At 42.8% G+C, this 21741-nt stretch overlaps 1 protein-coding gene across 11 annotated transcripts in view; it reads right to left on the bottom strand.

The window, feature by feature from the left end:
• FAT3 (FAT atypical cadherin 3) overlaps positions 1–21741 on the bottom strand; it is a 404304-nt gene that overhangs the window by 258685 nt on the left and 123878 nt on the right. The window lies entirely within an intron of this gene.

Here is a 21741-nt window from a genome sequence, read left to right as displayed (position 1 = left end):
ACACAAAGGCACCCCTGTGGTTGCCCCCCTCCATGTGCTCACACCTCCCTCCTGCAGGCTTTGCACCACAGGTAGGTCACCAGCCCATTAATCCAGCTGCATGCCCACATCAGAGCAACCACCTGAGTTCTCCCTATTTTCCACTGTTGGCTCTTCAAAAGACCCTGACCAGGCCTGATGCTTTTGAGAGCCACAGCCAGGTCCCCTCACATCAATCCAGCCTCTCTGCAACTCTGCCCACAGAGTGTCATCACCCACAGAATGGACCTCCCAGAGCCTGACACCAAACCTTCAGCACTTAAAATGCGGAGATGGGGGATGAAATCCTGATTTATTTAAATTTGTTCCTAATTCCATAGTGTCAATATTTAGAAAAAATTTCTGTTCAGCAAAAAAGCATCAGAGGCTTTCAGGAAGAGAATGCTGACCAGATGCTCCCTTGCCCCAGCCTGCATAAAACACAATATGTGGGAGATGACAATACAGCTCACTTAGATCCCAATTCCCCTGCATCACAGCCAACATTGTCCTTTAAAGCAGTTATCAGAGTCCTCCCAGAGCCAAACTTTTGCAAAAGTGTGCTGTATGGACAAAGACTGAATTTGAACCTGTCAGCCCACCCCAGAGTAAAGGGCTTGGGTCAGACCACACTGGCTCTTCACATGAATTAGCTCCTGCTTCATCTTCAAATGGCGACTATGAAATCCACCTCCTCAGCAACACCTAAAACATGTACAACCTTCCCCCTTCCTTTTCCTTCACCTCTTGGATGTCTTCTACTATGAGACTGAGAAGGTCCTTGTATTTATTCACATTTAAGTGACATATCAACACAGCTGGAAAAGGAAAAAGAAAATGAAGATTAAAGCCCCGAACCTCTGCCAAATAAGTGAAGTTTTACAAGCATTATAGTTGTCATCACTGTGCACAGATGTGACTGAGGGTATGGGGTTATTACTACTCTTCTTACATACTGGTAGGGCTGAGAGCTATGAGATCCCTTGGCCAGCTTGAGTCTAAACAGGCTCTTGCACTTTCACAGGGCTCACTAGGAGTCAGCATCCCTGTGACCATCCATCTTGGCACTTCACTGCCATTTGATGCAATGGTCCACTCTCTCATCCAGGGTTTTGAGTGGAGATAGTGTCCTGCTCCCTGAATGATCCAGCTGCACAGGAGCCTAGTCAGGCTGCTCCCTAGGGAGGACCAGAGGTTGCAAACAAGCAGCCCACAAATGGGCACTGTAAGACCTGTATTTTAACATACATTTTCCAAGACTGTGCATTTGAAGACTTGGTCAGGTGTGTGCCTCCCCATGGACAGGGCAGTGCTCTTCAGTTCTGCTTCCCAGACGTATAGAACAGGGCCCCTACGGACTTAAATCACCAGGCAAAGGTTCAGCTGTCTTGGCAGAGTAAATAGTCAAAACAGTAAAAAACCTTTGGGGTTTTAATCTGCATGGATCTCTTGGCAGGCCTAAGGAGGCCAAAGCTGGACTGAGCTGAGCTGTGCCATCAGAAAATGACAACACTGCTGCGCCTGGGCATCTTATTGGTTTACCAGTCATAGCAAGCAGGTTTCAAAAATAATCATATTATGGGTTTGGCTTGTTTTTGCAAACATTGCATTTTTTCTTGTGGGTGTCACTAGATGGCAGAGCCCATCACAGGGCTCCTACAGCTACATTCCTACAGCTTTCAATATTTGGATTTCAATTAAGCAGTGCATTCTTGGGGTTTTCAGAGGCTATCTCTGGGGTAATTACAAAATCAACGTCCTTTAAAACAAACAAAGAAAGATTACAATTTAATGATATGAGTGACTGACCTATCTTAATATACTCCATATTTGGGATGATGACATAAATTTAACCTTTGACTCAAAAATTATTTAAAATATCATGCCTGAAGACTGAGCAGCCTCTGAGAAGGCACTATTTGGTGCTGCAAGTGGCTCTAATGTCTGAATCTCTGTGACACTCTGTGGAGCTAAGGCAGCCAGAGAGTTCAAGCTCCTCATGCTGGGAATCTGCATTTCAAATACAAAGCAAAACGTCCCAGCCTGGATGGTTAATCTGCAGTTCATTTATGCACTGAAGTTACTGACAGCAGAAGATGAAAAGGACAAGTCAAGAGAAGCAGATAACCTGGGAAGCAACCTGCACAAATCTCAGCATGAAAAGCTTACAGCAGCTGTGTCCTGCTATTATTTAAACTACCTGGGCTGAAAATAGGCTTTAAAGGACTGCTACTTCATTATGTTAGACTCATTTAAGATATTAATAATACAGAATCCACTTTGTCAAGAGACTGAACCATATTCTCAGCAACTGCTGGCATCTGCAGGGAACGCCCCATCACCCGGGGAAGGACCTTCCCTGTGAGACTGAGCATCTCCAACACAACTGGCAGTCACCACGATTCCAGCAGGCACACAGAGACACACAGAGAGGTAGGTCTGTGCCCTGGTTCCAGCCAGGACAGGGTTAATTGTTGCAGTAGCCAGGAGGGGCTATGGCCAGTCCCAGATGTTATTCTATACCACCCTATACCATTTTCCAGGGGTAAGGGAAGGGCTCCCTTCTGGGTGGCACAACATAGCAGAAGGAGCAGTCAGGCAGTGTCAGGGAGTTTCCACCTGAATCTTTTGCCTCTTTCTTGTACCCTTGTACCCTGTGTCATTAGCATCGCTGGCATTACTGTTTGTTCTCTTATTTCACTGCTGTGTCCAGTAAATTGTTATTTTCCCAAGCTGTGATGTTTACCTTTTGTGCTTCCATTCCCTCTCCATCTGCAGGGGAGGGGAAGGGTATGGGGAAGGGCAGGAGTGAGTGAGTAGCAGTGTGGTTTGGAGTGGTTTCAGTGGAAACTATAAATTGGAGAGTACCATTCCTATATAACAACAATATGACATATATATACACATGCAGAAGCAGAAAAAACAGCTTAGCCACCAACTACTGCTATGAACAATGGATTGCTCAAAAATGGCAAAACCTTGCTGCACACATCTCCAGGTTGTTTTGAGTTTACTTCTATTTTTCAGTAAAGGCTTTACAATATAATTTACTGTAGGAAGCTATACATATCAACTGGTTGTTAAAGCTCTCAGAAAGGAAGACAGAGGCAATCTTTATGTCAGTCAGAGTTCAGCTGGAAAATTTTGGCTTTTCCCAAAAAAACACTGAAACCAAAGTGTGTCATACAGCTTTGGAAAATCTGGGAAATTTGGAAAACTGTTCTCAAGGAAATTAAATCTCTTCAACACCTTCATCCTATTAGTCTACTTGACAATTACTTCCCTCCCCAGGGTTGTAATGCTATCAGAAAAATGAACTTGTTAGAAATATGACATGTACCTTTTAAACATGATAGACTATCATCTCCCTGCTCCTGACAAGGCAAAGCCCTTATCTTTCAAGAACTACTCTTCTTTTTTTTAAGTGCTACCCATGGGGACAGTCAAGCAGGCCAAACCCTCCTTGTTCACAGTGCTGCAGGTGGTGAAGGGAAACTGCAAATTATGTTCTCCTTCCTACCCTAGGATGCCTAGGGTTTTTAGGAAGGTTCTGGACACTTGGGTGTTCCCACACTGCCAGTCCTTTTTTCTCCCCAGCAAAAGCAAAAGGGTCCCAAGGAATCCTATTATCCCTTAAAACCCACCAATTTTGAATAATATTTCTGGTGTCAGAGTAGCACCATAATCAAATCCAGAGATCATAGATTCAGCCTCGAGTAACCCAGCAATGCCACGACAGGAGAAGAAAAATCTTCAAGAGACATTTGGGGTAGAAGATGCATCTTTGAAGACCAATCCTACATGGCCCCTTAAGGAAGTCTACATTGAAATCTTCAGCATGTGAACAGAATCATCTAGCTGTCAGCATCAAGGGTGCCCATGTCAATACCTATGAGGAAAAAAGACAACTTCAGAAAAAAACAAGTCAGCTGTGTTACTGACTTGGCCTCTCTCTTTCCAGAAAACTGGTTTTCCAGGGTATTACTTTAGGGCTATTTACTCCTAAGTGCTGGCTTTCAATTTCATTTACCCCAGAACTTCTTTTGTTTTGAGGAAAGGTGGCATTGATCACTAAATGCATCCCCAGCTGTTGTTTGGTTATCTCCTGGAGAGAATCACGTGTCTTTAACCTTTCGCCTCTTTTATTTTTTTTTTCCTTATATTCAGCTCCTTCACAGGGCTCATCAGAAAAGCCTACTAGGGATAATTAAGTATGTAAAACACCTTAGCAAACCAAAATAAAAGAGCTCCTTGAATATCCACAGTATAGGAGGAGTTTTGAAGGATGCGACAGCTGACAGTATCTTGAGTTTGCATGTGCTGTGGAAAAAAACACAAAACACAAAACCCCAAGCACTTGAAAATACTTATTCACCATTAAACCCCATCGGAACAACATGGAACAGGAGCATTTTCTAGCCAGCTCTGGGGGGTATGAGTGAATATGAATTGTTCACTCCATGAAACGTGTGAAGGTATAAACATTTGCTCTGCATTGATGACATGGGCCTGTCAATATGAGAGAGAAATTCTGTGAGCTGAAGTGTCCTTTTCCTTTTGATTACGAATTCCCTTTTAAATACAAATCGAAGAACAGAAGGAAATTGCACACACAATGAAATGCTCAGAACCTGCACCCAGATACACTAAACTTCCATTCATTTTCTCTGCAGATGCCTTTGTCTCTCATTTCTGGGAATATCACTTGACATCCCCATTTTAAACACTTTAAGGGGTGATTTTACCACAAAAGCTTTCAAGAAACCTCATGTTACTCTTTGTGGCTTCTCCCTACCATGCCCCTCCCCAGTCTCTCTCCAGCACCTGATCAGCCTGTTAGCTGTGCTTCCCAGACCCTTAAACCAAATTATTTAATCTTCACTACACCTATGTTTAAAAAGTGTCTTTTAGTAAAAGTAGTATTTTTATACAGTCTGGATTTAGTATTTGTATCAATGTGGCACTCTCAGCAAGCAATACCTCCCAGTATTTGGAAGTGATGATAATGGTATCAAAGTCATTGATAGTAAGAAGGCTCCTTCCTTCCTCCAGTGCACAGCTCTACATGGCCATGCAGGGAAGACTCTGTAAAAAGGTTAAAACTGTGATATCTGCTATTAAACCAATGTCTCAGCTGCTCAGGTGCCACAAGTATCTTCATAAATCTCCCTGGGGCTGCTAAAGTAGGTTATTTAAGGATGAGAGGGTTTTTTCTTTCTTTCTTTTTGTTTTTTGACTTTTTGTCTTTTTCTGCAGGTTTGGAGGCTGTGTCAGGCTTGCAAGGCTTCACTGCTTCACAGGGAATAAGCCCAAAAGGGCAGGCAGTGTCGGTATCATCCAGGCAGAGTGCAGCTGGAGCATGAGCACAGCTTATGATGACAATGGCTCAGATGTCACCACCTTGACGTGCCTTGGGTATCACCATTTCCAATGGCACAATCTACCAGCTGCATATTGGTGTAGAAAAACTTGCTACTTTAAAGATTTCTTTGCAAGTGGCAAGACTTCTTTGTAAGCAGGAAGGAGGACTGTTGAAAGATGCTAATACACACACATTTCACGTGTTGTTAGAAACACGAAACAGCTCAGGTTGGAAGGACCTCAAAAGACCATCTGGTCCAATCTTTCATGTGAAACAGAACTTAGCTGAAAAATGCAGCTTGAAATCTAATGTCATCCACAACCAGATAATCAGTTGTCCACATTTTTAAATTGATGCATATTTAAGCACTATAAAAAATGTTGAGGACAGTGATAAGAACACTGCTAATCATTCTTTTATTTACTTCATGATTATCCCTCCAATAGACTCCTGATGATATACTTACTCATCCAGTAAAAATTAGCAAATGTCCACCTAAAATCTGCAGAACTCCAAAACACTAATTTCACCCAAATAATACAGTAAAAAAAGAATCAAAAGTATAAGCAAAACAGTATCCCATCCTACCAGATGAGTAACAGATCTTCCACGATTTTTAAATGGGACTGAATATGGGAAAATGATTTGAAGGCCTAGAATTGTCTAATTTCATCCTCTGAAAGCACATTCAATCAAGACCTACTTTTGGCACTTCAAGCAATGCTGCTGCCTCTACTGACCTCTGGTCTGGACCTGCATGCCTTCAGCCATGCTAGTCCTTCATTGCCTCTGGAGGGTCCCTCTTAATTCTCAGCTGTTGCACAAGATCAGGAAGACAGAGGAAAAGCCTGTGCTGATACACTTTTGCTCAGGTTTTCACATTTCCTTTGAGTTTGCAATTTAATTCCAATATGAAGATAGTAGAAAAAAGTTTTAACTCTCAGTTACATACTCCAGTGGTCTCCTGGAGTAATTCCTTCCCGGCCCTGCAGACCCACGGCTCTTCCTGTGCAGATGGCCAATGCTCTAGGCAGCCCTGGCCATATCCTAGCTGGTAGGGTCCAGGTGACACCCACAGCACCATCCTCTGACATTATTAAAAATGAAGGACTTGATGAAACTGTATTTAATTAATCTTTATTTAAATAGTATCATATGGCCTCTTCCTCTATTGTTCCAGCTTTCTGTTATCTCACAAACACTGATGTTCACATGATGGCAGCAGTTTTAGAGATTTTGGGTTGTTTCATTTACCAAGACAGAACTTTCATTTAGTTTAACAAAGTTCAGCTGTACAAGGTGCCTGAGTGTGTTGCCTGTGATCTGCCTCGGAGGTTTTCAAAGGTCAACAGCAAATGCATTTCAGGAATTGCAGTTACTGGCATCATCTGACAAGTGTCCAACTGCTGCACAGAAAAAGGGAAAGGTCGTTTTTAGGAATGAAAAACATTCTTCTGCATTTATTTTTTTCTAATGTTATTGTAACAGTTCATAATCATAAAGCAAAATTAAGGCAGACAAATCATTCTTACAGGAAACCAAACCAGTTTTTACTGACAAACTTCCACAGCCAGATGGTTTTGAGGGTTATTACAGAGCATGTGCACTTCAACCTAAATCCCAGAGCATGTGTAGAAAGAGCCATTAAACCCAGTGGAGGTGCTTGGCCAGTTCAAGTCTCCATTTGGGTCTTTGCCAAGACCACAAACCTCTCTTCCTACCACACCAACAGCCCATGGGGCAACACCTGCACCTGGTGCCAGGTGATGCAAGGCAAGGCAGCAGCCCTTCCAGTCACAGCTGAAATGAAGTTCTGCCAGACAGAAGCACACAGAATTCCTCAGCTCTGCTCATGGGGCGCCTTCCCAAGATCCACGTCACTAAGTGATGAGCTTGCCAGGGGGGTTGGTCAGCGATGATTTAAGGTTGAGGCGCAATCCATGACTGGTGTTGAAGACTTTTAAGCATTGTTTACTGTCTCTGGGTGATGATTTACAGGGTTTGATTACCCATTTTTCAAAACGACCAAAAGCGAGATTAAAATGTTTTAGAGGCAACTGCTCATATTCATCTCTGCAGCAGGGGCTGGGAGCAGAGCTGTCACTCAGGGACAGGATGGCATCCCAGCTGCCAGCACTGCTACAAGGCAAGAACCATCAAAAGCAAACACCTTCTCATAAGATAGACTCGCGACAGGGAGAACCACAGCCAGACAAGGAGGGTTTCTGAACGGCAGCCAACACACCCAATGGAATTCACTGACCATTCTCTGCTGACTACATCTCAGAAAGATAAAAAAGAGCACTGTAACATTGCCAACACTTTGTAGTAGTGTAACACATACATTTTAAATATCTGTGTTTAAATCACCTGCTCTTTTGCACCTAACAGGGGCAAAAATTAAAGCCCAGGCAGGAGCAATAAGCTGGGTTGAAGCGAGTTTCTTTGGTGAGGCCCCAAGAATGGGATGGAAACTCCAAGTATGGAACACTGAGATGTGAAAAGGAGTGGACAAGCAGCAGGAAACCTCCCCATTCCCTCCTAATCTGAGCCCTCTCTAGTTTATTTTACCTTTCCAGGGGTTAGAAACAGGAACAAAAAGGGAGAGAGAACATCAAAGTAACTTCTCAGTAGACTTCAAACTGCACAATAACATCCTCTCCATGAGGGAGAAAACACATTAAGAAAACCCCAAACAAGCTCACCAACCTACAAGTCACTTTGCTATTGTCAAAGGGTTTTGCAAATACCTGAATGAACAATCACAGTTATAAGAGTAGCTACATTTTTGTGCCTGTTCCACAGAAGCAAGAAATGCAGAGTGGGAAGTTCAGTGTGCTGTACACCAAAACTAAATAAATCATAATTACAGACTACTCTGTTCCCTCACAACGAATGACAAACATTACCTTCTGTGCTGGTTTGCCCACATCCCTGCCTGCACTACCTTTTTTTTTTTTTTTGCATCCCTGAAAATAAAATTAAAATAATAAAAACAAAAGCATTTACTGTAATAATTTGCTGCTGTGGTCAAGAACACACTCCAGGGGCGGCAATGGCAAAGAGGAACTACAGTGGGAATACAAACAGATACTTTCTTCCTAAACTGCTTTGATGTGCCATTCCTGGAAGACTGTCTTTCTTCCCTTTTTAACTTCGGGCCTGTGAAGACTTTACACTTTTTCTTTTCTTATTACTTTTTTTTCCTCTTTTCTCCCAGATATTTTTAACACAGGACCTCTTCCTGACCTCACAGTAATAACAAACAGGAGATGAAAAATCTATGTGCCACCTTATCAAAGCCATCTGCAGAATTTAAGCTTTCATTTAAAAATAAAAATTAAACTTCTAGCCTTTAAAGGTTGCAGAGATAACCTTCTGTATGTGAACTGATCCACAGCCATCCTCTATTTCTATTCTCCTTTGTCAGACTTTCCTGAGGTCCACAACTGCTTCCCATGAGCAAATGGACTATTTGGGAAAAACTATTTCACAGATAATGGTTGGTTTGTCTTGCCCAAGTGAAATACCATTGGTTTCTCACTGCTGATAATGTAAAGCTGATAAGCAGAAGCAAAGCAAGGCTTCTGCATACTTGCCATAGATTCAGAGCACCAAACACCTATAAGACATTCATATCTAAGCACAATGCTCATGAGCCTCATTACAGCTCCCCAAGAGAAAAGACCACTCATCCTGCCAGGTCTGCAGGGAGAGGCAGGCACTGCTAGGTGTGACTCCTCAGACACATCATGGACACTGGCCTTAAGGTGAACTGCCCTCAGGCTGCCTGACCCTGAAGGGGGAAAATGGCCTTGGTGCTCACAGATCCTACTAGAGACATGGCAGGGAAATTATTAGGAAAGATAAAGGCAAAAATGACTGCCCCAGATGATGGATGAGCCCTGCTGCACAGATGAATTTTTTCCAAGTTCTCTGTTAATCATGCAGCAGAAAAATCTCTCCTCCCTTCAAACAGCTATCTCTGTGATCCTGACCGCTGAAACAACCCTCCCTGGCCAAACTGGGAGGACTAAGAATTTGCCCATCATGTTCAGTTTCTTATCTCCAAATGAGGCTTTTTCCCCAAAGAACAGAAAAGGATAAAAAAACAAAACCAAAACTCAACCAAAGAGAAAAATAGACAAAAAGAGATGCAGCACATCCCCAGCTAATTATGTATTGATAAAGCAGCAATTCATCCATTCCATTCTGAACCTAGTGGACAAGTCTGAGAGAAGAAACAGGAAACTGATTTTATTTATCAGCTGCACAGAAAGCCTCAAGTATTAAAAATTTCCAGAAGACAACACTAGTAATCTTCATTCTTGTCAAGGATGATAAGGGGTCAGGATGAGCTGGTGGAGAGTGTGTGTGTGTATATACGTATATGAACAAATAAATAAATAAATAAATAAATATATATATATATATATATATATATATATATATATATATATATATATGCTTTTCAGGGACTATCACCTTCCTTTGCTAACATCCTGGTACCTACTGACTTTTATTATTCAGCAGCAGCCCTAATTAAAAATAAAAGATTTCTCACAAGGACTTTCACACACTGGATCTTGTAATGAGTTCAAGGAGAACCACAAAGATGCCGGTCTTCAGTAACTGCCCTCTGTGCAACTACATGGAGGGATGAACACACCAAACATTGTTTTCTTGGATAAAAACAACTGTATTGAGCTCCTGCTTTTGTATCTCCTTGCAATGACTGAAGTCTCCTCTCGTCTCTGCTCAGTACCCCACTACCACCATCAGAACATGATACCTTTATTTTATTTTGTTCTGGCCAGAGTATCATTTTATGCTTCAGGAATTAGCTGGTTTTAACCCACACTGACAAACAGCCTCCTCATCTTTAGCACCCTCACCTAACTTTATCCCATCTGTAAAGATTTCAGACCATTTTCTAGGTTGCTGCCAAAAACACTGAGTAGGATCAGCACAAGAACTGCTCCCAGGAGTGTACAGTGAGGAGTAACCTCCTCTGATACCCTCTCCCTAACAATGACATTTTGACACACATTAAGCTAGTTTTTAACCCATCTAGCATGTACTGTTGTGCCTACACAAGTCAAAACAAAAGATCTGGTGGTACCAAGCCCAAAGCCTGGTAGAAATGCAAGTACACTGTAAGAGCAGATTTTATGTTAGAAAACATGTCTCTCAATCCCAGATTGGCAGAAACCATCTTTGCAGATATAGTAGCTTCATAATGAAGTGACATCAAAAAACTTTCTGCTTTACTTAACGAAAATGAAGTATCCAACAAGATGCAGAAAATGAAGTAATAAACCCCCAGAACAGTGTCAAAAAAGCAGGTGTCAACAAATACAGGAATGAAGAAAATATCAGCAAATTCAGAGTAGAATTGAGTATTTTATTCACAGTAAGAATAAAAAAAAAATGCAATATAATAATCTGTAAATTATTCCATTATTTCCTAGACCAAAACTGCCTAAGCTACATTGTGCTACCCCAAAGCTGGAAAAATCACCGAGTAATATATTGTTTCCATTATTCAGAAAGATGAATAACGATCCTTTCAGGTCTTAAATTCCCTGTTTCTAACAGAGAGAAAAAACCTTGCCTACGCCAGCAACAGCATGATGCAACTGGAGCATGTCTGTACAGCAAAGTAATGGGGTCTGAGGAGCCCAAAGCCACACTCTGTGCATTGGGGGTGTACTCCAGCCTTCTCCCATGGCTGCACACCCATCATACTGGAGTGCACCAGGTGCTTATCTCCCAGTTAGTTTTCCAAAAGGTAGTATATGTGGGTCCTGTGAGACCTTCTCCCAGTCTGGATCAAAGCCCAGCAAGGGGGGACAAACGGATTTGCTTCCGAAATCCCTCAATCCAAATGTATCCAGCAACACGCATCAATCCTAAACAGTAGTCTGGATGCAGAAGTTCAGCAGGGATCATTTAAAATGAGCAGAATGTTTCTAAGAGTCAGGAAAGCCCTATCTTTACTGGGGTGACACTTCGGGGCTAACTCCACACTGATAAAATGTAAAGGCATTAATAAGAGATGTGAGCAGAGGAACATCGTTAGTAAGTTCCCCAATAACAAAAAACACCTGTAAGACACAACTGGCACCGGGTCCTGCCACAGCCACCACTGCAGGAATGGAGGGATGCTGCCTCAAAGGGACCCAACAGCTCGGTGATCTACCCTCAGGATAACAAAATACAGATATCTCTGCCTGGATCTGGGGGAACAACAGCTATTTTCATGTCATGCACATCCCCCAGGATGTGCCCAAGCACCTACTCCCACAGCTCATCACCTTCTGTAACCACTGTGTAGGAGAGGAACGTGGTCTTACCACAAAGCCCTCAATGTGGGTGAGAACGAAGCATAAGGCTCTTGGACTCCCACTAAATATCACAGTATTTCCAAACACTTTTCCCCCCAGCTTTAAGCCAATTTTCTGAGCTTTGGCCAATGTATTTGATTATTTCTAATTTTACCACAAACAAAAAAGGCATGATCCACAGACTGGGGTGCACCCCCTGTATTTTTTTTTGGCTTTCGAAGCAGCCATTTTCTCCATTAGATCATATTTGTTTGCTTTAGACTTCAGAAATAAATAGCAGATGACATTATGCTGCAGTAACTGTATGTGTTTGCTTTATCCATTTTTGTATTTATTGAAATGACAATTTCCATGCGTGAATTTTTCCCCAAATGATAACACTCTCCTCCATATGTTCCTATTTCTTTTACACCCTGGAAACGACGTTTCTGGAGGAACCCCACACCCTTCCCAAACACTGTGGCCAACTGTATATAATGCCCTTACAGTACTAGAGGGTCTGTACTTATTTTATCTTGTTTTAATTCAAAACCTTTTTGAATTTGAAGCTGTTGCTTTAACCCTGTCCTCCTCAAGAAATGGAAAAGAAACAGGCCTGGGTTAGTATTAGCTGAAATATTGTTATTAAACAATTTTCAAAGGATCCCACTGGAAAACAAAAGAAAACAATAAAACCCCCAAACAAGCAAAGTTCATGCCTTCCCTGCTGCTAGTTTTCTTAGCTGTTCTGTGACACAGCACACTCTAGAAATGGGTAAAAACCCCCCCAAAAAATCCCAAGAAGCAAAAACATTCCTTCAAAGAACAACAGCCATGAGAACCCTACTGCTGAAAACAGGACTTTTGGCCATGGCAAAAGGAAGGCTCTGACTCAAGGTCAAAAGCCTGAGAAGAACCAAGGTTCAACTGATGGGCAAAGCCTCCAGTAATTTCACAGCAGCTTGACCCGCAGACCAGACAGTGCTGTGTGGTAAGGAGATGGCAGCATCTTCTTCAGCCACCTCCCCACACAGCATCCTGCTCCTCACAGCAGCCTCCAAGTCCTGGGCTTGTCCTTAGGGAAAAGAGGAGAACCTGTCCTCTTCCTCTGCAATGATAAAGTAGGACTGTACAAGGAGGAGCCCAATGCACATTCCTCTCTTCCATCCTGCTTTTGCCCCACCAGCAGAAGAAATGTATCTACCAAGACAATTAAATCAATGAGTGCTACAGTAATAGCATTCTTGGGACCCAGTCCAAGACCACAAATTTAATTCCTCGAGGAATAAAGGCATGGAGCAGACTTACACATTTAAAAACAAAAAAGCAAAAACTCTACCAAGCAAAACATCTTCCTGCACGCACACACTGCTCCATGGAGGCATGCAATAAACCACAGAAGAGAAACTCTGGCCATCCCACTGAATGCCCAAGATGATAGTTATGAAAAGGGAGGCAGCTGAGCCAGATGATGCAATCTCACATCACAGCATCACCACTAAGGACTACTGCAAAGACAAGAGGACTGCATATCAGATGTGTACTTAGATAGGAGGGTAAGCACTGTCACCACAGAAAACCTAAGGACATACAATGGGTAACATGCCGTGGAGATGTACTTTCTGCAATATATGTTTGCATGCTACACAACCAGACTAATATAATCCTATAAACAATGTACAAATTGAGGGGTTTGTGGGGCAGGAAATTCATTTTTCTTAAGATGTCTAATTGCTTTTGGTGTTTAGAGATATATAAACAGCTATATCATCAAAAGGCACAGATTACATCTAAAATATCCCTTGGAATGTGAAAAACAGATTCTTAGAAAGCTGTTCTCTTTTGAAGCATGTGGAATAAGGCCATCATTTGATACACTGCCCAAAGATGTGGCATTTCATGGGAGAAAGATTCATGTGAGCATTCCTCTTTGAGACAGCAAAGACAATGCTTTGTTCCCCCAGAAAAGAAACATATTACTATCTCATCTGGAGCAAGAGTGATTTTACTCTTTAATATTCATGTGAGAAGGCAAATAGCTCATCCTTTAAGGTTTGCTTGTTTATCCATGTAATGAATGTCATGCTTCACAGAAAAAACTACTTTAGTGATGGTGCAATTTCATTGTATGCTAGCTTTAGTTCTCCCTTTTTTTTCCAGGAAAAACCCTAGAACACCAATATTAATTTTCTGCTAAGTGATCAGTGATCCATTTAATATCATCTGTTACAGAACAAAGCAGCCTTAGGATGGGCTTGTTGAACTTTAGCAGGTGCAGTATTGAAGTCTCTGTTGATTTCTTTCTCACTTCCTCCAGTACATCTTAGAGCATGATAACTGGCAAGTCCTTAAGCACTTAAACTGTTTCTCCCAGGATGATGAGTCACACTAAACATACTTATAGTGAAAGTCCCGATTAACATTTTCTTCAGAAATCCTAACCAGTGGCATTAGTAAGTCTTTTAAAACCTTGAGAACTGTGGATGCCCTCTCCCACCTCACTGGCAAAGCGCTGTCATCCCAACTAGGAGGATGTCCAAACCTTGTTTTTAGAAGCTGAGAATCCCAGTTGGATAGTGTGGCCAAGCCTGCCACTCGTGTGTGGGAGTGAAAGCAGACTGGAGCCTCAAGAGCTGAATACATACCACAAAAAAGCACATTAACTCTGCACTGCTGTACCTGGGATCAGCATCACAGTTGTTGACATCTGCTGCTCCCCTTCTTTCTGCCAATCCGTACAATGAGAGACAGTCAATTTTGAAAGCTCATCAACCCCTATAGTTATGACAAAGTACATCCAGGAGAAAGGCTGAATTTGCATGAGTATCCCCCGGGGAAGCTGATGTTTCATTGTCCCAGCCAATTGACTACAATGGAAACATCATCAAGCCTCAAGAGTGCTCTTGTCCTGAGAGGGCTCTCATCTCCCTGGTACTAGAGGACCTCATGAAAGCTAATGTATTTACCACCAGCATCACTTCCGTAAATGAATGCTTTTATCCCTGCTCACAGAGAGAAGCACAAATCTGCGCAAACACTCCATATCAAACTGTGACCAAGATGAGGAGGAACTGCCTATATACTTGTCAGGGGATCTGAACCTACAGATTTGCTGAAAATTCTCTTTCTTTCAGGAAAGAAAAGGGACTTGAAGCCCCTACCCTGTAGCACCTCATCCTTTCCAGAGGACCCACAGTCCCATACATCAAACAGGCTTGCCACAGACATGTCATCACAAAAGGCAGGGATGCGTTAGGTCCACCCACTAGCTGAGCTGGAAACTGTCTTATTTATTTGGAGAACACATGACTGTCTTCCTTCCCCATGTGTAGGCTGGAGGACTTCAGATTGGAACAGTATTCCAGATGAGGAGTGCAGGACTCCAGAGTCAAATGTGGGCAGTTTGCTTAGGTACCCCCAGCTCAGTCCTGACCAGCCTTGCCAGGGCAGCACTTACCTTAAAATCACTAAAAGGTATAAACAGAAAATAAAGCCATGATGCTTGTAAGTTGAAACAAAGTTATAAGTAACTGTCCATCAAGCACACTGAAAGCTGACTGGCAAAAATTGCTTACTCAGGTCCTCATGTGTGAGGCTCAGCTTCTGCCCAGTTCTTGTGCAATACTGTTTCCTTTAAGCTGCTCTCACTTTCACAAGCTAGGGATCACCACATCCCCGGGCAAAACACACAGGACACACAGAGCACACAGAGAGCTGGACAGAACAGGTGCACAGTGAGGTTATGTCCCTCCCATCCTGGTTCACACTCCTTCAGCACCACAGCTCTATCTAGTGCCAACAAGGATATGGTAGAAGAAAACTCAGCACTGAGATCTCTTTCTAGTGCAGTACTAATACTCTGTTGAACAGGTCTCAGTTTTGAGATGAAAACATGTATTTTTGAGGCAAGCCCAGAAATATCAAATAGCACAACCAAAAACCCTTATCTGGTATGGGTTGTTTACTCCTACACTATCAGTTTACTCGTTATAACCAAGAAAAGTTAAAAAAATAAAAGAAAGATCATGAACAAATACTGTCTATGGGTACCAAGATACCTACAAGTATCTTTAAGTCTGGATCATGCTCCAGTTTTCTTCATTTGCAGAAGGACCTGGCAGGTTATCAGTTCTCCATCAATAAAAAGTAACTGTTTATAAAAAGTAACTGCACCTCTATGGGACTGTCAGAGATCAGGCTTCCTCTTAAGTGAAAATACCATCCATGTACAGCATGCAGTCAACTGAAATATCACGTATCAACTCTGTGTGATACCCAGACAGGACCCCAACACCGGTCTTGCAATCAGTTTATGGAGACCTGAAAGTTTCTATTTCCAGTGGTGCTGGGAGACCTTTAAAACAAGAAGTGGGGAAAGCACATTATTTTTATTGTGTAAATGAAATTATATGAAGTAGTATGAATGATGAAGCCACAATAAGACCAGCCCCCAAAAATATTATTGATGCTCTGCATGTTTTCCCCCCTCTAAGTGAGCTGCAACAGAGTATTCAGTTGGTTTCCCACTCCCCTCTAAATTTTATTTATTCCCTTTTTTTTTTTTTTTTTTTTTTTTTTTTTTTTAAATCCCTTGGGGCAGAGCCAAGAATCTCAATGTGCCACAATAACCACGTTTACTTATTTCCAGCTCCTGTCTGTAGTATCATATCATATCAGCTCAACCTGGCATCAACATGGTGCTCTTCACTGACGAGCCCAGTAAGGAATCAAATCTGTTCCTCATTATGTGATGCTCGGGAGATATGGAAGGGTGAGAAAAAAAAAACATGAAGGAGAGAAGGGGGAGCTAACCAGGGCAGCAGTGGACAGAATGAAAAATAGGAAGCAAGTAATGACTGACAAAAGTGTGAAGGAGGAACATGACATAGGTACGTAGAAAGAATGAAAAATAAAAATATGAAGCAATGAGGGAATGGGACAGGTGGGAAGGAGAAAAGCAACAAGACAGAGTCAGAGTAAGGGGAAGCGAGAAATCCTAAAGAAAACAACTACTGCTGGAATAGAGTCCCACTGCATCCTAAAGCATAGGCTTTCTGAGTAACTCTTCCCAGAGCTTAATTCACTGATGGAATTGAAAAAAACACAAAAAAAACCCAACTTACAAGACTGCTAAAAAGTGTTCCCACACCAACCCACTACCAACTAGCTGTGATTTCTTCTAATTGCAAGTGAATAATCAGGTTCCCCCCTGGGCAAAACATTAGTGGAAAAAATAGAGCAGAGTGAGCAAGGAAACACCTGCTTAATGAGTGGATTTGCCTTTCCAGAAAGGTTGGTGTACTGGTGCATTATGGAGAGTCACAGCAGAGTTAGGTGTGGGCGTGAGCTTACACAGTCTATTAAGCATCACTTAATTGCATTTAAATAATTAATAACGAAGCATATTTTAATTGCATATAATTTCTTTGTTGTGCAGTACCGCACACCTTGCAAAGCCCAAGTCACAAACACTCAGCAGTGCCAGATCTCAGCATGCCCAGGCTGTCTGCAGTCACCTGCACCCATGCCTTAGACCTGAGGTACAATTAGCCCAACACACATAATTACTTCTTCCACAGCCTTGACTCCCCCATGGGTCGTGGAATGGGCTCCTGAAATGAAACTGCTGTTCAACATTTCTTTGCTTTCCACTGGGGCTTGGACATGCTGGAGAGGTGGGCCTGTGTGAACATCATTGAGTTCAACAAGACCAAGCATCCAGGACAAGGACCTGGGCATGCTGGTGGATGAGCAGCTCGACACGACCTGAGGGCAATGGGCCCTCATGGTCCAGAAAGCCAGCTGTGTCCTGGGCTGGTGATCCTGCACCTTTCCTCCCCTCCAGGGAGATGCCATCTGCAGTGCTGCCTCCAGCTCTGGAACCCCCAGCACAAGAAGGACAGGGACCTGTTGGAGCAGTGCAGGTGAGGGCCATGAACATGATCAGAGGACTGCATCACCTCTCCTATGAAGACAGGCTGAGGAAGCTGGGGAAGCTCAGCCTGGAGAAGAGAAGGCTCTAGGGAGACCACAGAACACCTTCCAGTACCTAAAGGGACTACGAAAGAGCTGGAGAAAGACTTTTCAGAAGGGCATGTAGTGAAATGACAAAGGGGAATGGCTTTCAATGGAAAAAGGGCATGTATAGATTAGGTATTATAAAGAAATTCTTTACTGTGAGGGTGGTGAGACACTGGCACAGGTTGCACAGAGAATCTGAGGGTGCCCCACCCCTGGAAGTGCTCAAGGCCAGGCTGGATGGGCCCCTGAGCAACCTGATCTAGTGAATGGCATCCCAGCTCACAGCAGAGGGGGTGCAATTAGAGGATCTTTCAGCACCCTCCCAACCCAAACAATTCTATGATTCTACTTGCACATGACATTGTGTGTGCCACCTAAAAGATAAAGGCAGAGGCAACAAGATCCTGACTTTCTGTGCAAACTAAGCTTAAACTGGCAATCAGATAAATGCATGCATGTGATCCCAAAAGCCTGCTCCCTGGTATTACCTAAACCTAGTGTCCAAGAGTTTCCTTCTCAGCTCCCCAACACGGTTCCCTGCTCAGCATATGGATTCTATGATCATTCATTCTTCAGTCATAAACATTTTCCCCCTCTTTTTTGGAGGGATACATTAAGGGAATCCAGATGTTCCATTTCATTTGTCTGCTGGAGCTTCATGCTTAGAACTTAGGCTTTATTTAGCTATCAAAACTATGTAAGTATGGCTCTTGTCCCCATGCTTTAAAGTCTCCCAAAGATTTCGAAAGCAGCTGCTTACTCAGTTTGCCATATATGGTTTGCATGATGGTGTGATTAATATGGGTCTCTTTGGAACTGGCTCAGGTTGGTTTCCACATCTCACAGCCAATTCATCAACAAGAAAAAGAAGCCCTTTCAGGCCAGAGGTTGATACAGAGCACATGATAAGGGCACTGAGAGATGCCTGAGGTATCTGCACTACAGGGAAGCAGTTATTTCCTTCCTTTCAGAAACCATCACACTTATGCCTGCTATGCTCAGACACTGTGAGGTTGCCTCCAGGTCACCTGAATTGTGTCAAAATCCACTAAAACAAAACAAAAAAGAAGAAGAGTATCTGTGCACCAATGTGCATGTGCAAGTTAGCTAGAAACCAAGGGAAGAGACATGGCAGGTTCTTTGGGAAGTAGGGACAAGCATTTGCTGCTAAATTTACAACACAAGTTCAGGAAACTCCATCACATCATGTAACTTGGTCTTTACATTGCAGGTAAACACACATCTCCCAGCTACTCCCCCAGAGATCCCAGTACTTCCTGTTTCACCGAAGATCAGTTTTATTGGGCTAAGACTTAATTTGAAAACAGAAAGAAAAATCTAACATTTCCAAGATAATTTGTTCCAATGGATTGTAACTGTTAAAAATGTGTCTCACTTTCTGTACAAATCTTTCTGCCCCAACTTTTAGACATCCCTTTGTGCTCTCTTTCTCCACTCAGTTGAAGAGCCCTTTAGTGCTTAATGTTTTCTCTCCCTGAATGTACTTAATGCTTGCAGTGAAGAACTCGCCATTTCAGACAATTTTCCTTTCAAAGCCTGTTATTTCAGAGTAACTGCATACCAAAGTTAAAAATCACAAAAAGTGTCTAGACTAGTGTATTCCTCCTGATAATATGCTTAGTAAGCAGGATTACTGGCTAAAGCTCAACTTAGCTGGTCAACTGTACAATAATGTCTTGTTTATTTAATGCTATTTCCAAAGGCTTTACAAATTGCTTGTATAAAGAAGTCTGCACATCACTGAAATGGTCTTATTCTTCACCACAAATTGGTGGCTGGTGAGCCTGAGTAATGTTCTGCAACAGGGAGTGAACTGGCTCTACTCAACATGCTGTGGACACCCATGTCTTGCTTTCTACACTGCTTCCTGAATAGACATTAACTATCACAGAGCTTACAGTATTCCAGTGTAACAGCTACCCAAAACCATGCTGGTATTCTGATCTTCATTCATAGCCCTGTACACGAGAAAGCATCTTGCTGATTGCCAGCTGCATTAAGTGCTACATGGAAATAACTGGTTGTGCTATGCAGGTGCATGAACAACCCCACATATGTTAGCTGCTGCTACCAACACCTGGTGCTATGGTTGCCTGAAAATGCCTTCCACAAACACTGTTTTTGACAGCTTATTCACTGCTTATCCAGACTGTAACCTGTAACTGCCTGCGGTCTTCCAGATTGCCTGCACCATGGTGAGTGAGTACCTGTGAAACTTACTGAAGACTTTTAGGACTCGTAATAAATCAGAGTTGTCTGAAGACTTCCACTGTCCATGTAATTTGCAAGATGGACTTTGAATTGGCATGAGAGCAGCCTTCAAGAGCCAGTATTTTATTTCTTCTCTCTGGTAAATGCTGCCCATTTTCTCTCCCAAATCAGAAGCCTTGAACAAACTGTCACTGACAAATAGTTGCTGCTCATTTCCTACAAGATCAGAGGTCATCTGTGCACTGCCCCTGCCAACCAGATGTGATCCACTCCCTATCACAGGTTGATGTCACATGTGATTGCTGTTACTGGCTGTACCAGGCTTTGCAACCTGTTTGCCCCAGAGATCAGCGCAGGTGCTGTGCTTTTCAGTCCCCTCAGCAGTCTCCCAAGGCAGGAAGGGAGGAGGATGGAAAAAGCTATAGCAAGGACAGGTAGAAAAAGCCTGTGCCTAATAAACTCTCATCCAAAATCTGCAGTAATAAAACTCCTGCACCTCAGTATTTCAAAGAAAACAACTGCAAAATGCAATGGAGAAGTGTGATGCATGCATGTCTAATGACAGCTGATGCTAGACACTGTGTTTATTTATCACTACCACACAAGGGTACTTTATCTTTCCCAACGAAGGAATTTACATGCTGAAACAACAGTTGCTACTGTGTGTGCCCAGGAGCAGCCCAAGCTCTTCTTGCCACTGTCTCCTCGCCTGCAGGCAGTGAGGCTGCTCTCAGGACAGGCAGGATCACAGAGCTGCAAGGGCTTCTTGATCATGAGGGTGCTCAAGCCACCTGCTGCAGGAGCTGGAAGGCAGGCGGGGAGGACAAAAGGGAGAACAGAAGCTCAGCTGAAGGCTCCATGGGCAGCTGCATCCCAACCCTTCTGTCACAGACATATTCTGAAACAAAGGCTTCAAGGGCAGCTTCTACTCACACACAGACCATGCCTCCACCTACCCTGGCACCTCCAAGGTCCCTAGAGCAGATCCAACCGGCACCAGCTTTTCCCAGAACGTTTCTGGTGCCTTCTAGGGGTATGTGTTCAGACAAGTCAGACACCCAAAACCATCTACAGAAAGATGCCTTTGGGATGGTTATCATTCTCTATTCAAACACTGCTCTACAAATTCAGGACTATGGAAGAGAAAGAAGTTGAAGAGTCATTCAAAGGCCAAGCACCACTCAAGAAGGGAATAGAATAAGGTAATGAGTTTGCAGTAAAAGTGACTGCTCAACCCTTTAGATTCAAACCAGAGGACACTGCAGGGCACAAGAGAGGAAGGGCACCATGGGCAGCCCTCACCCTGAAAGCACTTGAGCCTGAATGCTTGCATTCTCTGCCTTATTAATCTCCTTTAAACATAACTGTTTGGAAAGAATAAGCAAAGACATGGTTTGTTCTCCTAGTGACAGGCACTTGATTCCTTTATGACTGTGACACCTTTCTTTGTGTTTTATTTAAACAAAATAATAAATCAATATCACTGGTTTGAAATTTACCTGCCCAAACCTAGACACAAGCTGTGTTTGCTTTTACTATGAGACATTGTTTCCTAACAGGAAGGCAGAATTATCTGATAGAAAACACAGTTAATGTAGCACAAACAAGTTATTAACTGGAGTCCAACCGGGCACATGATGAGCAATCCTAAAACCACAATTCAATGGGGTAAAACACCACCATGCAACTGAGCAAAATAACCTGCTTCCAAGGCTTAGAGTCTGCGTGGGATAGAAATAATTTTAAATCAATTGAGTTACTGTTTCTTGGCAATTTGATAGA

The sequence above is a fragment of the Catharus ustulatus genome, chromosome 2, assembly GCF_009819885.2.
Source record: "Catharus ustulatus isolate bCatUst1 chromosome 2, bCatUst1.pri.v2, whole genome shotgun sequence".
Classification (NCBI taxonomy): domain Eukaryota; kingdom Metazoa; phylum Chordata; class Aves; order Passeriformes; family Turdidae; genus Catharus; species Catharus ustulatus.
The sequence above is the reverse complement of the archived record's forward strand: the minus strand, read 5'-3'. Positions and strand labels throughout refer to the sequence as shown.